The 15,833-nt window shown below is 44.1% G+C and overlaps 1 protein-coding gene and 1 long non-coding RNA gene across 3 annotated transcripts in view; one reads left to right on the forward strand and one right to left on the reverse strand.

Moving 5' to 3' along the window:
• LOC135973815 (uncharacterized) overlaps positions 1–15,833 on the reverse strand; it is a 1,510,190-nt gene that overhangs the window by 1,254,962 nt on the left and 239,395 nt on the right. The gene's annotated exons all lie outside the window — the stretch shown is intronic.
• The window catches only part of LOC135973854 (uncharacterized), a 136,299-nt gene continuing 134,863 nt past the window's right edge, over positions 14,398–15,833 (forward strand). For both annotated transcript variants that reach the window (XR_010590889.1, XR_010590890.1), the window contains exon 1: positions 14,398–14,583. This is a non-coding gene — a long non-coding RNA (uncharacterized LOC135973854). The remainder of the gene's footprint in view (positions 14,584–15,833) is intronic.

A 15,833-nucleotide genomic window follows, 5' to 3' on the forward strand; every position in this document is an offset into this window, starting at 1 on the left:
CACAGATAGGGACCCCAGAATTGACCTGCAGGGGGCCTCCACAGGACAAAGGCCACCACTGACACTCCCTCGAAAAGAGGGAACAGGAAACCTATATGTGGAGTACTATAAGATAAAAATAGGATCCTCAACGTGGCATAAAAATCTATTCAGTGGTCCTTGAAGCTCCAGCTAGCTTCCCTGGTCTACCATTTTATTTCACACCCATTTATTACCTTTCTGGACAGGAGGGCCAGATGTAGCTACCTTTGGACCTAGTCCTGAATCAACCAGAAGTTTTTTCAGTGCTTTCTTCCCGCATGGGACAGGTTAAGGACTTCACTCTATTTAAAACAATGCAGCGACACTGCTTTAGCGCTTCAGTGAAGACACTCCCTATGCTGACAGGAGGAGTTCTTCCATCGCTGTCAGTACTCCATCTCCCCGAGAAGAGGTTCTCCCTTCGTCCTAGTTGTGTCTATGTAACACTGACAGAGCCTGGTCGTCGGCGGGTGGGCTCAAACCTGGGACCTCTGGAGCTTAGTGCATGAGCTAAAAGCCGACTGGCTATTAAGCAAACTCATTCATCTCTCACTTTCTAAGTGGTCTCGATGCCACTAGAGGGGACAGACCACCACGCCCAGGAGGTGTGTTGGGTACATACTTCCCCTAGCTGAGGAAGTGTGTCCCAGGCTTCAGAGACTTCCCTATTGAAATCCTGGCCAAACCCCCACTTGTATCACCGACAGACCGTGGTCGTCAGTGGGGGGGATCAAATTTGGGACCTCTGGAACTAAATGAGCCTCTACCGCATGAGCTCAACTTGCTGTAGGGCAGACTCCTTGTTTGTCTGTCCGTTGCCCTTCCCTCTCCTCCCATGGGACAGAACACCACACCCAGGAGGTGTGTGTGGGTTACATCTACACCAGGGGTTAGGTCGGTTTAAGTGCATCACTTAGGGATGTGGATTTTTCACATCCTTGAGCAACGTAGTTATGCTGACATAATGTCGTAGTGTAGACCAGGCCTGAGAGTAAAAGTTTCTGATAGAACCTTATCCACCTCACTGAAAATCTCCCTCATGTCAGTGGGAGCGCTTCTGGTTCCTAAACTCATATTGCCTGGATGCTGGCACAACATCTCCAGATCACTCAGGACTTGTCTACACGGAGACATCCAGGAGAGTTTATCCAACTGAACTAAAGGTGTAAATTTGAAGTGGATTAGTTAAACAAGTGGCTCGCAACCTTTCCAGACTACTGTACCCCTTTCAGGAATCTGATTGGTCTTGCGTGCCCCAACTTTCACCTCACTTAAAAACTACTTGCTTACAAAATCAGACATAAAAATACAAAAGTGTCACACTTTTTCTCATTTTTACCATATACACCTCTACCTCAATATAACGCGACCCGATATAACACGAATTTGGATATAACGTGGTAAAGCAGTGCTCGGGTGGGGGCGGGGCTGCGCACTCCAGTGGATCAAAGCAAGCTCGATATAACGTGGTTTCACCTATAACGCGGTAAGATTTTTTGGCTCCCAAGGACAGCATTATATCGAGGTAGAGGTGTAATTATAAAATAAATCAATTGGGATATAAATATTGTACGTCCATTTCAGTGTATCGTATACAGAGCAGTATTAAGTCATTGTATGAAATTTTTGTTTGTACTAACTTTGCTTGTGTGTTTTATGTAGCCTGTTGTAAAACTATCAAATACCTAGATTAGCTGATATACCCATGGAAGACTTCTGCATCTCCCAGGGGTACACTTTCAGAACCAGTGAGTTAAACCACATGAAACCTCTGTGTGAACAATATCATTCAAAATTAAAGGGGTATTAATTTGGTTTAGTTTAATTCCAAAGTGAATTCAATTGAATTTAATTAAGGCCACTTTAATTCTGAATACCCGCCTCCACACAGGGATTTAATGTGGTTTAACTCATCCACTTCAAAATCACACCTTTAGTTAATTTGGATTAATTTTCCTGGATGTCCCCATGTAGAGAAGCCCTGAGGTTCTGATCCAGTACTTAAACACAAGCTTTAAACTTGTGCTTAAGTGTTTTGCTGCACTGGGCCTAAGCTATGGCCATTTGTGGCTAATTAGGATGTCAATCTCCAAGGTTATCAGGTTGGTACCTTTTGTCAGCACCTAGACAGCTCTTCTACTACAGAAAATATGAACACTTCATGTAGCCTAGTTTTTCTGTAAACTAAGGCTGGACTATGCAATCAGAAGCTTTCCCTCTCTGTTTGCAGTCTTCATTCGTACAAGTACTGGGCAAATAAATGGAGAAGAGAAGTGACATGGAAGTTAGAAAGGCAAAAAAGACATAAATGCTCTTGGTTATTAGTTTTTATTCCATATTGTACCATGTAACATTTTTCTTCTCTGTCAAACTAATTAGCAAGAAACTCCATCCATAAAAAGTGCCTGAGCTTTTCGCTAGGTCACGGAGTACATGTTCTTTCTGGTAGCAAATGCTGTCTATGATTATTGTGTTCATTAATTTTAATAATGGAAATAATACCCTTTTGTTGGTATATATTAGCACGTCAATTTCTGTCCCACATAGAACTTCCTCCATGTCCTTTGTCAGTGCTGGGCGGCCACAGCAGCTAATGCAATGTCAAATCAACCTTAAAAATGCAATTTTATTTTAACTGAACAATAATTTAGTGTCTGTTGTGGTCTGCAGGCTGACCTAGGGTAATAATGGGGCACTGTTATGTTTTTGATATGATTTTTAGGGCACATAAAACATTTTAAAAAAATTGTTAAGCTCTGAAAGCAAGATATTGAATATGGAGCCTTGTAACTTTGGTTTATGTCTACATACCTGGGTTCTGTTCCATGTAGGGTGACCAGACAGCAAGTCTGAAAAATCAGGATGGGGGTGGGGGGTAATAGGAGCCTATATAAAAAAAAGACCCAAAAATCCGGGACTGTCCCTATAAAATCAGGACATCTGGTCACCCTAGTTCTATAAGCTTAAAATGCATTATTATATTGTTGTCTTATATGTCAGCCACACATGTTTTGGTAGCACCAAACATTGTAGATTCTTCCAAGAGATTGCTTCAGTATTAGGGATTAAACTCAGTGATTTGTTTGTTTAGTGCCTATCCCCCTGTAATGAAAATAAAGCTGGTTCTGAGAGAATTGACCACTCTGCCAGTCGAAGGGTAAAGCATAGGGGATCCAAAACAGTCTTGTACTTGGGTCAGCTGATTTTACAACAGCCAAACCAGATGAACTAAGCCTTGATGACATCTGCTCCAAGGAGAGGTTGCTGCAGCAACTGGGCTTTCCTGGAAGCAAACTGAGCAACTACTGTACAAGCTACAATACTACTGGGCCTACTCCACTCCCGTGAAGCACCACTGCAAGAGGAATCTAGCTGGATAGCCCTTGAACTTGTGTGTTCTGAGGGATGAAAGTACCTGTGGGCAGAGAGGAGGGAAGAGGAACTGGAGAAGAAATGGGCAGTGCAGAGCAGGTGTAGCGAGGAGCAGAGAAAGGATTAAAGGTGCTTCGTTACCTGATGTCATTCCCATGGGGTTCTAGCTACCACAGGACTTGTCCAATTTTTCCACACTCACCTGCTACGGTGTGATCCGGTGTTTGTGTACTGACCTACCTACTGCACCAGCAGAGAAATCTTGCTATAAACAGTCCCCCTCTGCCTAAATCCTACAGCATGCTTTCTGCTCAAGAGTGAAAGGTAACTTAGTTTGTGACCATGCTAGGAGTGGGATGTAAATCATATCACAATCAGTAGCAGATGTAGTTTAAGAGCCTTCTTGCCATTGCAGTCCTTTAGACAGCTCTGGAACCAGGTTCATTTTGCTCTCCAGCCATTAGAGACTCACTCTGAACTATATACTGCAAACTATGGCTTCCTCAGCTCTGATGTGGATCTGCTTAGGAGATGCTCTTCCATCCTCTTTTTGTGTATTTGTCTTTAATTGTTTAAACCTGGGATTGACTTAATCATACAGCTAGCAAGACTCCTGCTGCTGGTTCTGGTGATCAGAATCTAGATCTGCAGCTGAAATCATTTTTTGCTTAACAAAGCTCATTAAGTAAATTAGAAATTATTGTGCCATATTAATCTTCTTAGTTTGAATAATTTCTCCAATAATTATATTAAGTGTCAAAGTCAAAATTCTACATCCAGTAAATTAAAATGGTTTTGCATATTCTCTGTGCCCTGAGAATCATCTGCGTTTATTTGCCTAATAGCCTCATATCTTTAAGGGGTAACATTGTCATGGGCAATGGAAAGGCTACTTAGGAGGGATCTTTGACATCACTTTTCAGGATGAGGTCTAGTCATGCTCAGGAGGGAGTAGGAGGAGTGACCTTTGCTTTTCAGATACGGTCTTTTGAAAGACCTAGGCCCAGATTTTTTTAAAGGTATTTATGTTTTGCTGTGCTCAACATTGTGGCACCTAACTGATCTAGGAGCCTCTATCATTGTCAAAAGGCATTTAGGAGCCAAACAGCCCATTGAGAGGATTTAAACTCCTAAGTGCCTAAACCATTTTTGAAAATGAAATATAGGTTTCTAAATCAGTTGGGTATAGCAAAGCTGAGCACAGCAATGCCTAAATACCTTAAACAGTGGGATTTATTAAATGTTAGATTTGTCTTTTGAAAATACTGGTTTGCATTTAATTAAGCTAGCAGGGAGCTGAGAACTGTGGCATAAATACTGTTTCATTATTATTGTTATTTAGTATTTGCAGTGGCACCTAACAGCCCCAACCGTGATGGAGACCCATTGTGCTGGTCTGACACTGAGGCCCATGGGTGGTTTGTTAATCTGTATCAACAAATCTTTTCAGGCCTGGCAAACTCATTATACTGTTTTCAAAGTGTTTATCCAAAAATGTGTCTTGTAAGGTATCTAATGAAAGCTGGTAGCACATTGGTCATTAATATCCCTGTGCAGTGTATGCATTACCACTGTATGAGGAATTATGTACACCTATTGACATTATACTTTAAAGTCTGTAACAGGGCAGAGTGGACAAACAGGTCTTCTGCCAGACAAAAGCTTGTCTATGCAACTATCCCTGTCTATGTAAATTAAGCACTGTGAGCCAAAGACAAGGGGAGTTACATCTGCAAGTGAAGTAAACAGAAAAAATGAGTTAACATGGGGATGTGAAGGTAGCATAGCACCAACACACTGCAGAACAAGTGACAGGGGAGAAGAGTCTTGGTGATACGCTTCAAAAGGAGACATTTAAAAGGTTTACTGGACTATAAGAAGAAGGAAAAAGAACCCCTTTGTTACCCATTTACTGAAGAAACCCCTTGTAGTGTATAGTGGAATCATGAAATCTGGATCCTGGTCTGACTGAAAACCAGCCAGCTCTGCAGGAAAGCTTTGGTGAGAGACAGTTTTCGGCAAAAGATTATACAGTAGCTTGTTAAAGTTTAGTCTCTCAAAAGTGCATTATACTTCTGTTTTATTTGTAACCTGTTGCTCTCATTATTCTTGTCCACTACATCTTGGATTCTCTGTTCTTTATCACTAAACTTATCCCCTTTTTATTATAAACAAGGGTGCTGGAACAATTTTTATATTGGGGGGTGCTGTGAGCCATTGCACCAAACTGTAAATCCTGTGTATAATGGAAACCACTTCAAGTCAGGGGGTGCTGCAGCACCCCCTAGTTCCAGCACTGAGATTATAAATTCATCTCTCTGCTGTGATACTAAGTAAAACAGGCATCCTCAGTTGAATCCCGCAATCTGGTGTGTACACTGTCTCCTTGGAGACAGTGGCCTTGGTAATTACTGAGAGTGTCCAGTGGCAGGGGCTGGACTCAACAGTGAAACACTTCTGAAGTGTTTGGGAACTGGAGTTGTTATCCGGGGTTATCTGAACCCACAGCTGTGGTAACTAGGCTCTGTTTTCCAGGTGGTGTCAGCAAATAAATCAGTGGGGGAAACAACAACTCCGACTGTTGATTGGTACACACGAGAGCTTCCACCCCAAAATCCTTATTTTTATTGAATACAAAGTATACATCTAAAGTAGCAATTGGGCTACAGCACCCCACTGAATCCCAAGAAACTTAGTTACTCAAAGTCTGAGGTGGTGTTGAATGACAGCAACAGGGTTCCAGTGGCCAGCCTTCCACCTAGCTGCTGTGGAGTTTTTATGGTAGTGACTCCTTGCTCGTAGAAAATCCAAACTTCTCCAAAGCACAACTTCTAACTAAACTCCTGATGTGCTTTGACCAGAGAAAACCAATAGGCTAACAATTTCCTTAGCAACAGCCAATAATAATTCATTATTCTACTTAGCAGCAAAGCAGCTTCAGCCAAAAAAAAAACAAAAAAACCCCCACCACACTTAAAAACACAGACAACCAGAATCAAGGAAAGTTTTCCACCCCTCGCCCCTTCTCATGAATCTGTGCTTTCACTCTATCTATCCCAGTCAGTAAAACTGCAGCTTACAGCTGTCTGTGTTCTGTCTGACCCCAGGCCAGATTATTCCTATGTGCCTAGATGCTGGAACTGGGGGTGCTGCCACACCCCCTGGCTTGAAGTAGTAATAATCCAAATACATGGTTTCCAACTTCAGCACCCACACTATAAAAATTCTTCCAGCACCACTGCCTATGTGGTGTTCTTGCTTCCAGTCCATGGGGGTTAAGTGCACAAAATGGCTGCGAGTTGCGTCAAATCCAGTTCTCTCACAATAGGGTACACCAAGTGTTACCTGCAAGGTGGAGTGAAGGCTGGCAGGGCTTCTGAGGAGATTGTTTGGATGGCTAACAGACTGGGGTGAGGGGAAGCTGACACCAAGTTTAACCCCAGCAAGTCTCTCGCTCGCTGAGGAAGGGGGTTATCAAGTTGACTCTTAGGCCTGGCGCACCAAGAAAATGTCACAGCTAGGCACTCTACATACACATCGTAAGACAAAATCCCTGCGCCAAAGAGCTTACAATCTATTAACAGAATCTGAATATTGTCCCCATTGTACAGTTGGGGAACTGAGGTACAAGATTAAGTATCTTGCCCAAGGTCACACAGGGAGCCTGTAGCAGAGCTAAGAACTGAACCCAAATTTCCTGAGGCAGAGTCCACAGCTTTAACCACAGATCCATCCTTCCTGTTCTGTAAAGGATTGTTGCCTAGTGGGTAGAGCAATTAAATGGAAATCATTTTTTTCCCCTGGCTTTGCTACTGATTGGTCATATGCCTTTGGCCAAGTGCCTTAATCCACTATTTTCAGACATGGCCTGTGACTTTGGCTGCCTGACCCGAAACACTCTGGGCTTGAATTTTAGAGGTGTTGAGCACCCCAAATTCCAACTGATGTCACTGGGAATTGCAGGATCAGAGCAGCTTTGAAAATGAGATGCAAGTTGGAGTCTCAAAAAACGGAGGCACCAAAAATCAGGATCCAGTTTTAAAAATGTGGCTTATACCACTTTGTACCTCAATTTCCCTTTACCAAGGGATGTGGTGATACTTCATTCTGCCTCAGCTAATGTGTGTGCAACTCTGAGTGAAACCCGGGGGATTTGTGTGTGCAGATGGAAGGCTGTACGTGGCCCTTTATACAACTCTGTGAGATTCTCAGGTGCCAGGTAAGTTCAAAGTGTTGTTGTAATTATAAACAACACATTAATGTCATAATCACCTAGCTAAGGTAGCTCTGACCACTATAAATGATGTTTAGAAAGAAACCAATTTACAATGAATTACCCTGTGATGGAAAAAGTAAAGAAAAGAATGCAGGAAGGACACTAACAAAGCTTGGAAATACAGTTTGATTTATATTAAACATTTTGATGAGGAAAGTCCTTCAGATAATAAATATTTAGGGCCTGATGTGGAGAGGGGCAGGGTAGCTGCATGTCTCATTGACTTCAATGGAAGTCATGGGTTCTTAGAAAATCAAGACCTTAATATTAAAAAAAAAAAAAAATCCACTTCATCATCTAGAAATTTGCCGCCAACACCAATTTTATAGGCCCTTGTAAAACACGATCTACTGTGAAATGAGAAGGTGCTAAGAACTAGGCTGTTCTGAGTCTTCTGTGCCTCACTGCATTTACTCGGCATGATAGAAGTGCTGTGGCTGGCTCCTTAACTCACACAGAGCCTGATCATCAGCTCGTTTTCCTAAAGCAGAATCTTAAATATTTCCCTTCCTGTTAGCCGTGTCCCTTTTCAGTTGTGTTGACGTCATCCTTCACATCGCAAGAAGAGAACAGCAGCAGATGAATATCCTGCAATTCTGCCTTTCCATTCTCCTCACGGTCTTTTCCTATCTCTTGCCAGGGGGCTGTTTGCTAGTTTCTGGTTTCTTCTAATTTCCTTCTGTTTGACAGTAAAGGGTATAATACAAAGGGCCATCTGCACATCTGTACCTCTCTGCTGAGGATTATTTGGTTTGTGGGAAGCTCAATGGAATTCTGAAGAATCAAATCTGTAGGGAATGGAGGCTTACATTTCTGATTTAAAAATCCAACTAGAAAACAAAATCTATCCAGTGTGCTCAAATGCTTGCCCACCCCCAGGAAAAATGCATTTCTTTGACCTACTGGTCCTTTTGCCATTTATAAAACAGACCCCAAAATGATGGCTTTATGATTAAAACTGGAGGGAAAGAGTCCAGCTGAATCACCAATGTGTTCTCCAGCAGGTGTTAATATAATGTCTGTTAAGATGCCTCTGTTGAGAAAGGTTACTTCCATTTATGCTTTAGATGAAAATATTTCCTAGCTTTATAGCATGTAATCACCAGCCTACATAAGTTAACCTCTCAGGTTTACAGCTGCTTGGCATATTTGACCTAATGAGGATGGAATGTTCTGATGTTTTCTTTCAAAACTACTTTTTGTTTCCAAATGTTTTTGAGGATATAAATTATAATCTAAAATAAAAATTGAAATTAAAAACATTTAAATTTTATCAAGCTGGGACATTATGGTTGATCCAAAATTAATTTTTTTAAACAAATTTTGTTTCGTAGGAAATTTCAAAAGTTTTTGGTTTTGTCCCAACAAACTTAAAAATGTCAGAATTTCCCACAGAACAGATATTCCAAATCTTAACCAACTCTGAAAAAGAGTTGGGGATTGTGGTGGGTAAGCAACTGAACATGAGCTCCCAGTGTGATACCATGCCCAAAAGAGCTAGTGCAGTCTTGAGATGCATAAACAGGGGAATCGGGAATAGGAGTAGAGAGCTTATTTTATCTTTGTATTTGGCACTGGTTACACCACTGCTGGAATACTCTGTCCAGTTCTGGTGCCCATAATTCAAGAAGAATGTTGGGAAAAGTGGAGAGGGTTTAGAGAAGAGCCATGAGAATGATTAAAAGATTAGAAAACATGCCTTATAGTGATAGATTCAAGGAGCTCAATGTATTTAGCATAACAAAGAGAAGTTTAAGGGATTTAATAATGGGCTCTTTAATGTAGCAGAGAAAGGTAGAACATAATCCAATGGGTGGAAGCTGCAGCTAGATGATTTCAAATGGGAAATAAGGTGTACATTTTTAACGATGAGAGTAATTAATCATTGGAACAATTTACCAAGGGTCGTGGGGATTCTTGCAATTTTAAAATCACGATTGGAAGTTTTTCTAAAAGATCTGTACTGGAATTATTTTGGGGAAGTTCTATGACCTGTGTGATATAGGAGGTCACACTAAATTATCATAATGTCCCTTCTGGCTTGGAATCTACAAATCTATGAAAACAATCAGAGCAAGCAGATCATATAGCAGAAGCCCAAAACTTTTATCAGAACCTTATTGTTACGAAGGACAGCCCTAAAAGCAGAGAAATTCAGCTGGATATATGATGTATTTGGGACATGCGGCCTTCATTGGTAGGTGATGGATTCCCTTAAATATCCCTTTTACCATTATCATAAATAAATAAACTTCACTGCCTGCACAGGCCTAAGGCCTCACTCTCAAGCGGAGTGAGGAAACCGGGGGAGAGGATAAAGCAGACCAGCTGCAGACATCTCAAGGCAAGCCAATGTGAACCCAGGGCTTGCCAGGGCTGACACCAGTGCTTCTAGGCTTGGCAATTCATAGCCCTGGCACCTCTTGGCTTGCCACATCAGTTATGAAAGTAAAAAATTGCTTGAGCCCCAGCATCTCTTTCATTACAAATTAAGCACTGGGCTCCCTATTTGGAGACAAGGTGGATTGGCTGAGCACTCTGCTTACCAGACCTGTAGAGGGAGGCACCATAGGAAAATACCTCAGGGAGTTTTGCTTCTGACAGATTCACCGAAAGCTCCAAATTTGAAATGTCCCCCTTGAACCATTCTCAATTTTCAGGCAATTTGGCAAAAGGAGGAAAGCTGCTTTTTTGTAAAGGCCATGTTGCAAACTGAAATCTGATTAGTTTCACATAGTTCTGGGCTCTCAAACTCTACATGTCGTTGTCTGAGTTGGACCGATATGGTGCTTCTCTAGCTTCAAATCTTTGACACAGAGGATTAACTCTTGAGTTGCTTACTGTGCAGCCTACTTACTCTAGCTCTGGAGGGGGACTTCAAAGGCTTGGGTTCTATTCCCACCTCTGCCATGGTCTCCTGGATGACCTTAGGCAAGTTACTTCTCCTCTCTCGGCCTCAACTTTCCCATCTGTAAAAGGGGAATGATACTGACCTCCTTTGGAAAGTGCTTTGGTATTTACTGATGAAAAATGCTATGTAAGAGCTAGGTATTACTATTAATATACTCTCCTGGGCCTGGGTAGTGAGAATTACATACACACACTGGGTCACATTCTGTAATCTTGGAAGTGAATAAGCATTTATGACAAAGAATTGAAGTGTTGTGCACATTATACTCATTATTTCCCCCTTTTCTCATAGACTTTAGACTTTAAGGTCAGAAGGGACCATTATGATGGTCTAGTCTGACCTCCTGCACAGCGCAAGCCACAGAATCTCACCCACCCATTCCTATATCACACCCCTAACCTATGTCTGACCTATTGAAGTCCTCAAATCGTGGTTTAAAGACTTCAAGGTGCAGAGAATCCTCCAGCAAGTGACCCGTGTTCCATGCTGCAGAGGAAGGCAAAAAACCCCAGAGCCTTTGCCAATCTGCCCTGGAGGAAAATTCCTTCCCAACCCCAAATATGGTGATCAGCTAAACCCTGAGCATGTTGGCAAGATGCCCAGGAAAGAATTCTCTGTAGTAACTCAGATCCCACCTCATCTAACATCCCATCACAGGCCATTGGGCATGCTTACGGCTAATAGTCAAAGATCAATTAATTGGCAAAATTAGGCTATCCCATCACACCATCCCCTCCATAGACTTATCAAGCTCAGTCTTGAAGCCAGATATGTCTTTTGCCCCCACTGCTCCCCTTGGAAGGCTGTTCTAGCACTTCACTCCTCTGATGGTTAGAAACTTTTGTTTAATTTCAAGTCTAAACTTCCTGATGGCCAGTTTATATCCATTTGTTCTTGTGTCCACATTGGTATTGAGCTTAAATAATTCCTCTCCCTCCCTGGTATTTATCCCTCTGATATATTTATAGAGAGCAATCATATCTCCCCTCAGCCTTTTTTTGGTTAGGCTAAACAAGTCAAGCTCTTTGAGTCTCCTTTCATAAGACAGGTTTTCCATTTCTCGGATCATTCTAGTAGCCCTTCTCTGTACCTGTTCCAGTTTGAAGTCATCCTTCTTAAACATGGGAGACCAGAACTGCGCACAGTATTCCAGATGAGGTTTCACCAGTGCCTTGTATAATGGTACTAACACCTCCTTATCTCTCCTGGAAATACCTTGCTTGATGCACCCCAAGACTGCATTACCTTTTTTCAGGCCATATCACATTGGCGGCTCATAGTCATCCTGTGATCAACCAATACTGCAAGGTGATCAACCAATACTCTCCTCCTCTGTTACTTCCAACTGATGCTTCCCCAGCTTATAACAAAAATTCTTGTTAGTAATCCCTAAATGCATGACCTTGCACTTTTCACTATTAAATTTCATCCTATTACTATTACTCCAGTTTACAAGGTCATCCAGATCTTCCTGTATGATATCCCAGTCCTTCTCTGTATTGGCAATACCTCCCAGCTTTCTGTTATGTGCAAACTTTATTAGCACATTGCCACTTTTTGTGCCAAGGTCAGTAATAAAAAGATTAAATAAGATTGGTCCCAAAACCGATCCCTGAGGAATTCCATCTTTTTTGGTTCTTGCCTAGTTTCCTGTCACAGCCTTAAATCTTCTTTTTAAAATAGTTTCCTTAATTGAGGGGAATCTTTTTGACTAAGCTCATGGTATCATTAAGCTTGCCAACTTCCTATTTGCAGAAAACTGAATACCCTTTCCCCACCCCTTCCCCAAGTCCATGCCCCTATTCTGCCCCATCTCAGAGGCCCCGCCCCTGCTCACTCCATTCCCTCCCCCTACATCGCTTGGTCTCCTCCACCCTCGCTCACTCCATTCATTTTCACTGGGCTGGGGCAGGAGGTTGGGGTGTGGAAGGGGGGGTGAGGGCTCCAGCTGGGGGTGTGGGCTTTGGGGTGGGGCCAGGGCCGGCTCAGGCTTTTTTGCCGCCCCAGGCAAAAAAGCCTCCCGCCGCCACCCCCCCCACCTCCCGGCGGGGAGCGCGGCGAGCCCAGCCGGGGCCCCAGGGGATGGTGGCGAGCCCGCTGTGGCTCCGCTATCCCCAGCGGCGAGCCCGGCCGGGGCCCCACTCTCCCCGGCCGGCCGGCCGGAGTGCCAGGGGATGGCCGCGAGCCCGCTGTGGCTCCGCTCTCCCCGGCGGCGAGCCCGGCTGGGGCCCTGCTCTCCCCGGTGGCGAGCCCGGCCGGGGCCCCGACCGGCCGGAGCACCAGGGGAGGGCGGCCCCGCTCTTCCCGGCCGGCCGGGGGGAGGGCGGCGAGCCCGGCCGCGGCCCCACTCTCCCCTGCCGGCCGGAGCGCCGGGGGGAGGGCGGCGAGCCCGGCTGCGGCCCCACTCTCCCCGGCCGGCTGGAGCGCCGGGGGAGGGTGCCGAGCCCGGCCACGGCCCCGCTCTCCCCGGGTGAGCGCCGCCCCTCTCCAGGTGCCGCCCCAAGCACATGCTTGGAGAGCTGGTGCCTGGAGCTGGCCCTGGGTGGGGCCATAAATGAGGGGTTCAGGATGCAGGAGGGGGCTCTGGGCTTGGGCAGGGGGTTGGGGTGAGGGAGGGGGTGCAGGGTGTGGGCTCTGGGAGGGAGTTTGGGTGGAGAGGGCTCAGGACTGGGGTAGAGAGTTGGGGTGTGGGAGGGGGTCTGGGCTCTGGACGGCGCTTACATCAGGCAGCTCCCAGAAGTGGCTGGCATGTCCCTCTGGAAGGGCAGCCAAGTGGAAGGGCAGCCAGGTGGCACTGCCCCCACAGTTCCCATTGGCTGCAGTTCCTGGCAGATGGGAGCTGCGGAGCTGCGGGAGTAGCACGTAGAGCCCCCTTGGCCACCCCTGCGCCTAGGAGCTAGAGGGACATGCCGGCCACTTCCAGGAGTTGCGTAGAGCTGGGCAGGCAGCCTGCCAGCCCCACACCAACCGGACTTTAAATGGTCAAAAACCGGATGCCTGGCAACCCTAGGTATCATATGTTTTGCAAAAGTTTGTAATGATAATATCTCAAGCGTGTTTCTTTTAAGTAAGGATCCATTAAGTAGAAGTCTTTTAATGGTCCAGCCTGATGGGACCATGGGGATGTTTAATCAGGAACCAAAATAAAGAGCCAGATAGATTTATAACAGCTCATAATGTGTAAAGTACCAGAAAGGATTTTACTCAGTGCATGTGTGCCAGGAGTCTTCTGATAAATCACAGTGCATCACACGTGCTGCATACTGTACTAGTGAGATTATTTTATCTGCAATGTATGCACTGCAGTCAGATTGGGACAGAGCCTCTTGCCACTTCATATAATATTCTCCTTACACTATAAGTGGCCTTATTGAATTCACAAAAGAAGAAATATCCCTTATAGTTCCCCACCTTGCCCCCAGATCAGCAGTAAATGTAAGGCTCAATTTACATGTTCTATATGAAAATCTCATGCAAAATAATAGCATACATATGCATGAAAGCAATACATTTGATATGCTCATAAAATTGCCTCCATAACAAACAAAATAATTTCAGACAGGTGAAGAGGCATCTGCTTCCCCCTCATTTTTAATGTCTAACTTGCACAATTCTATTACCTGAATTCAGACCAATGAAATTTTGCTCCTACAGTATTTAGTGCCTTTCATCATATCTCAGATTACATTGTGACAGGGATGTGCTGCCCCTTTAAAATGGCTGGTTTGACCCAGTATGTCCCAGTGCTATACTGGCCCTTTTTGGTATAGGCATTCTGGGAATTGTAGTTCTCAAAAGGGTCAGGTGACTGTGGGAAAAGGGGGTAGGTTATAAAAAGGCTGCTTGTGGTTGAAAATGAAGGGAGTTATGGTGTCTCTTTATGATGAGTGGAGGAAGGAGCCTGGGTCGGGGCTGTAGCTGGATAAAAGGCCAGGACGAGGCCTAGAGAAACCTGAGGAAGGAACCTGAGCAGGGCTGTCTGAAGGAAGCCTAAGGAGAGCTGGTAAGCCTTTCAACTTTTAACACTAATCAGTCACTCTGAACTTTTCAAACTCTAAGTAACTGCACCTTGTTCAAACTACTACAAATAACCACCCTTTTGTTGGAAAACTAGATTGTAGACTGGGGACATGATTATTGTGGAACTAAGTTTTACTTACAAAACTGCAAGCTTTTTATTGTGGAATCATTTGAAGACTAAATATGCTCACAAGTGCATTGCATATTATGTGGTTTTTGCATTTAATTTTGAAACACCTGTGTAGTATTTTTTCAGCTGTCTTTTTGTGTTGTTCTCTTTTCCTCCCCACCCCTTTATCCCTGGGAGGCGTGAACAGTAGATTGGTTTAAGTTTGAGGGGGAAATTGCAACAATCCTACTATTTACGCACTTTCATGGCCTACTGTGATTTGGTGGAGTACTTGCTCCAGCAGGTAGTATTGCCACATGTGGCTGAACATATTTTGTACTGCCATGTCATTCTCAGAACTAGCAGTGATGTCCCTTTTCTATCATACGTCTCACCCAATGTTTTAATGCCTTGCAAATAACTAACGCTTGCAACAATCCTGTGAAGTAAATAGAGGATATATGGGGGACACCACTGAAATGCACCCTCCTCCACTTTCCCCCAATCTAGTAGCTGGCATAGAGGAGATGTTTAATAGGGGACAGCAACAGTACAGGCCAGGAAGAGAAGAAGAAAGCCAGGGACAGTTAAAACTATAAGGGAATTTAGGTAGAATGTAATTAAACCAAGCTGGAATTTGCACAGAAAAGTAGGGTTAAAATTTCCAAAAAGTGCATTGGGTAAGTTAATGACTATAAAGTGGCCAGAAACCCTTGGTGTTTCATCTCACCTGAGAGTTGCCATCTTAAAGAGTATAGTGTCCCATTATACTATTTGTGGGCATTGACCCAGGGTGACTCAGAGGAAAGAGTACCATCTATTCACCCAGCACAACTCCTTGTGCTTTGAGTGTCTCTCCTCTGCGCACAGACCCAGGTAGGCCTTGCTCAGTTTGTGACTCTACCAGGATCTCAGTCTGAGATGGCATGATTGTAAGTGCTTTCAGGAAAGTACATGGAAAAACAAGCTCATATCAACAAATAGAGCCTCAAGTATCTGAATTCTTACATTATATGCACAGTGGTGGGGTCTCTGGTTTGCAAATACCTGAGGCTTCTTGGAGTGGTGGGAGGAATCTGGCCAATCTTTAAATGCAACCATTGTGGAGCAATGTTGGAACAGAA

Source organism: Chrysemys picta, chromosome 10 (genome assembly GCF_011386835.1).
Source record: "Chrysemys picta bellii isolate R12L10 chromosome 10, ASM1138683v2, whole genome shotgun sequence".
NCBI classification, from domain to species: Eukaryota; Metazoa; Chordata; order Testudines; family Emydidae; genus Chrysemys; species Chrysemys picta.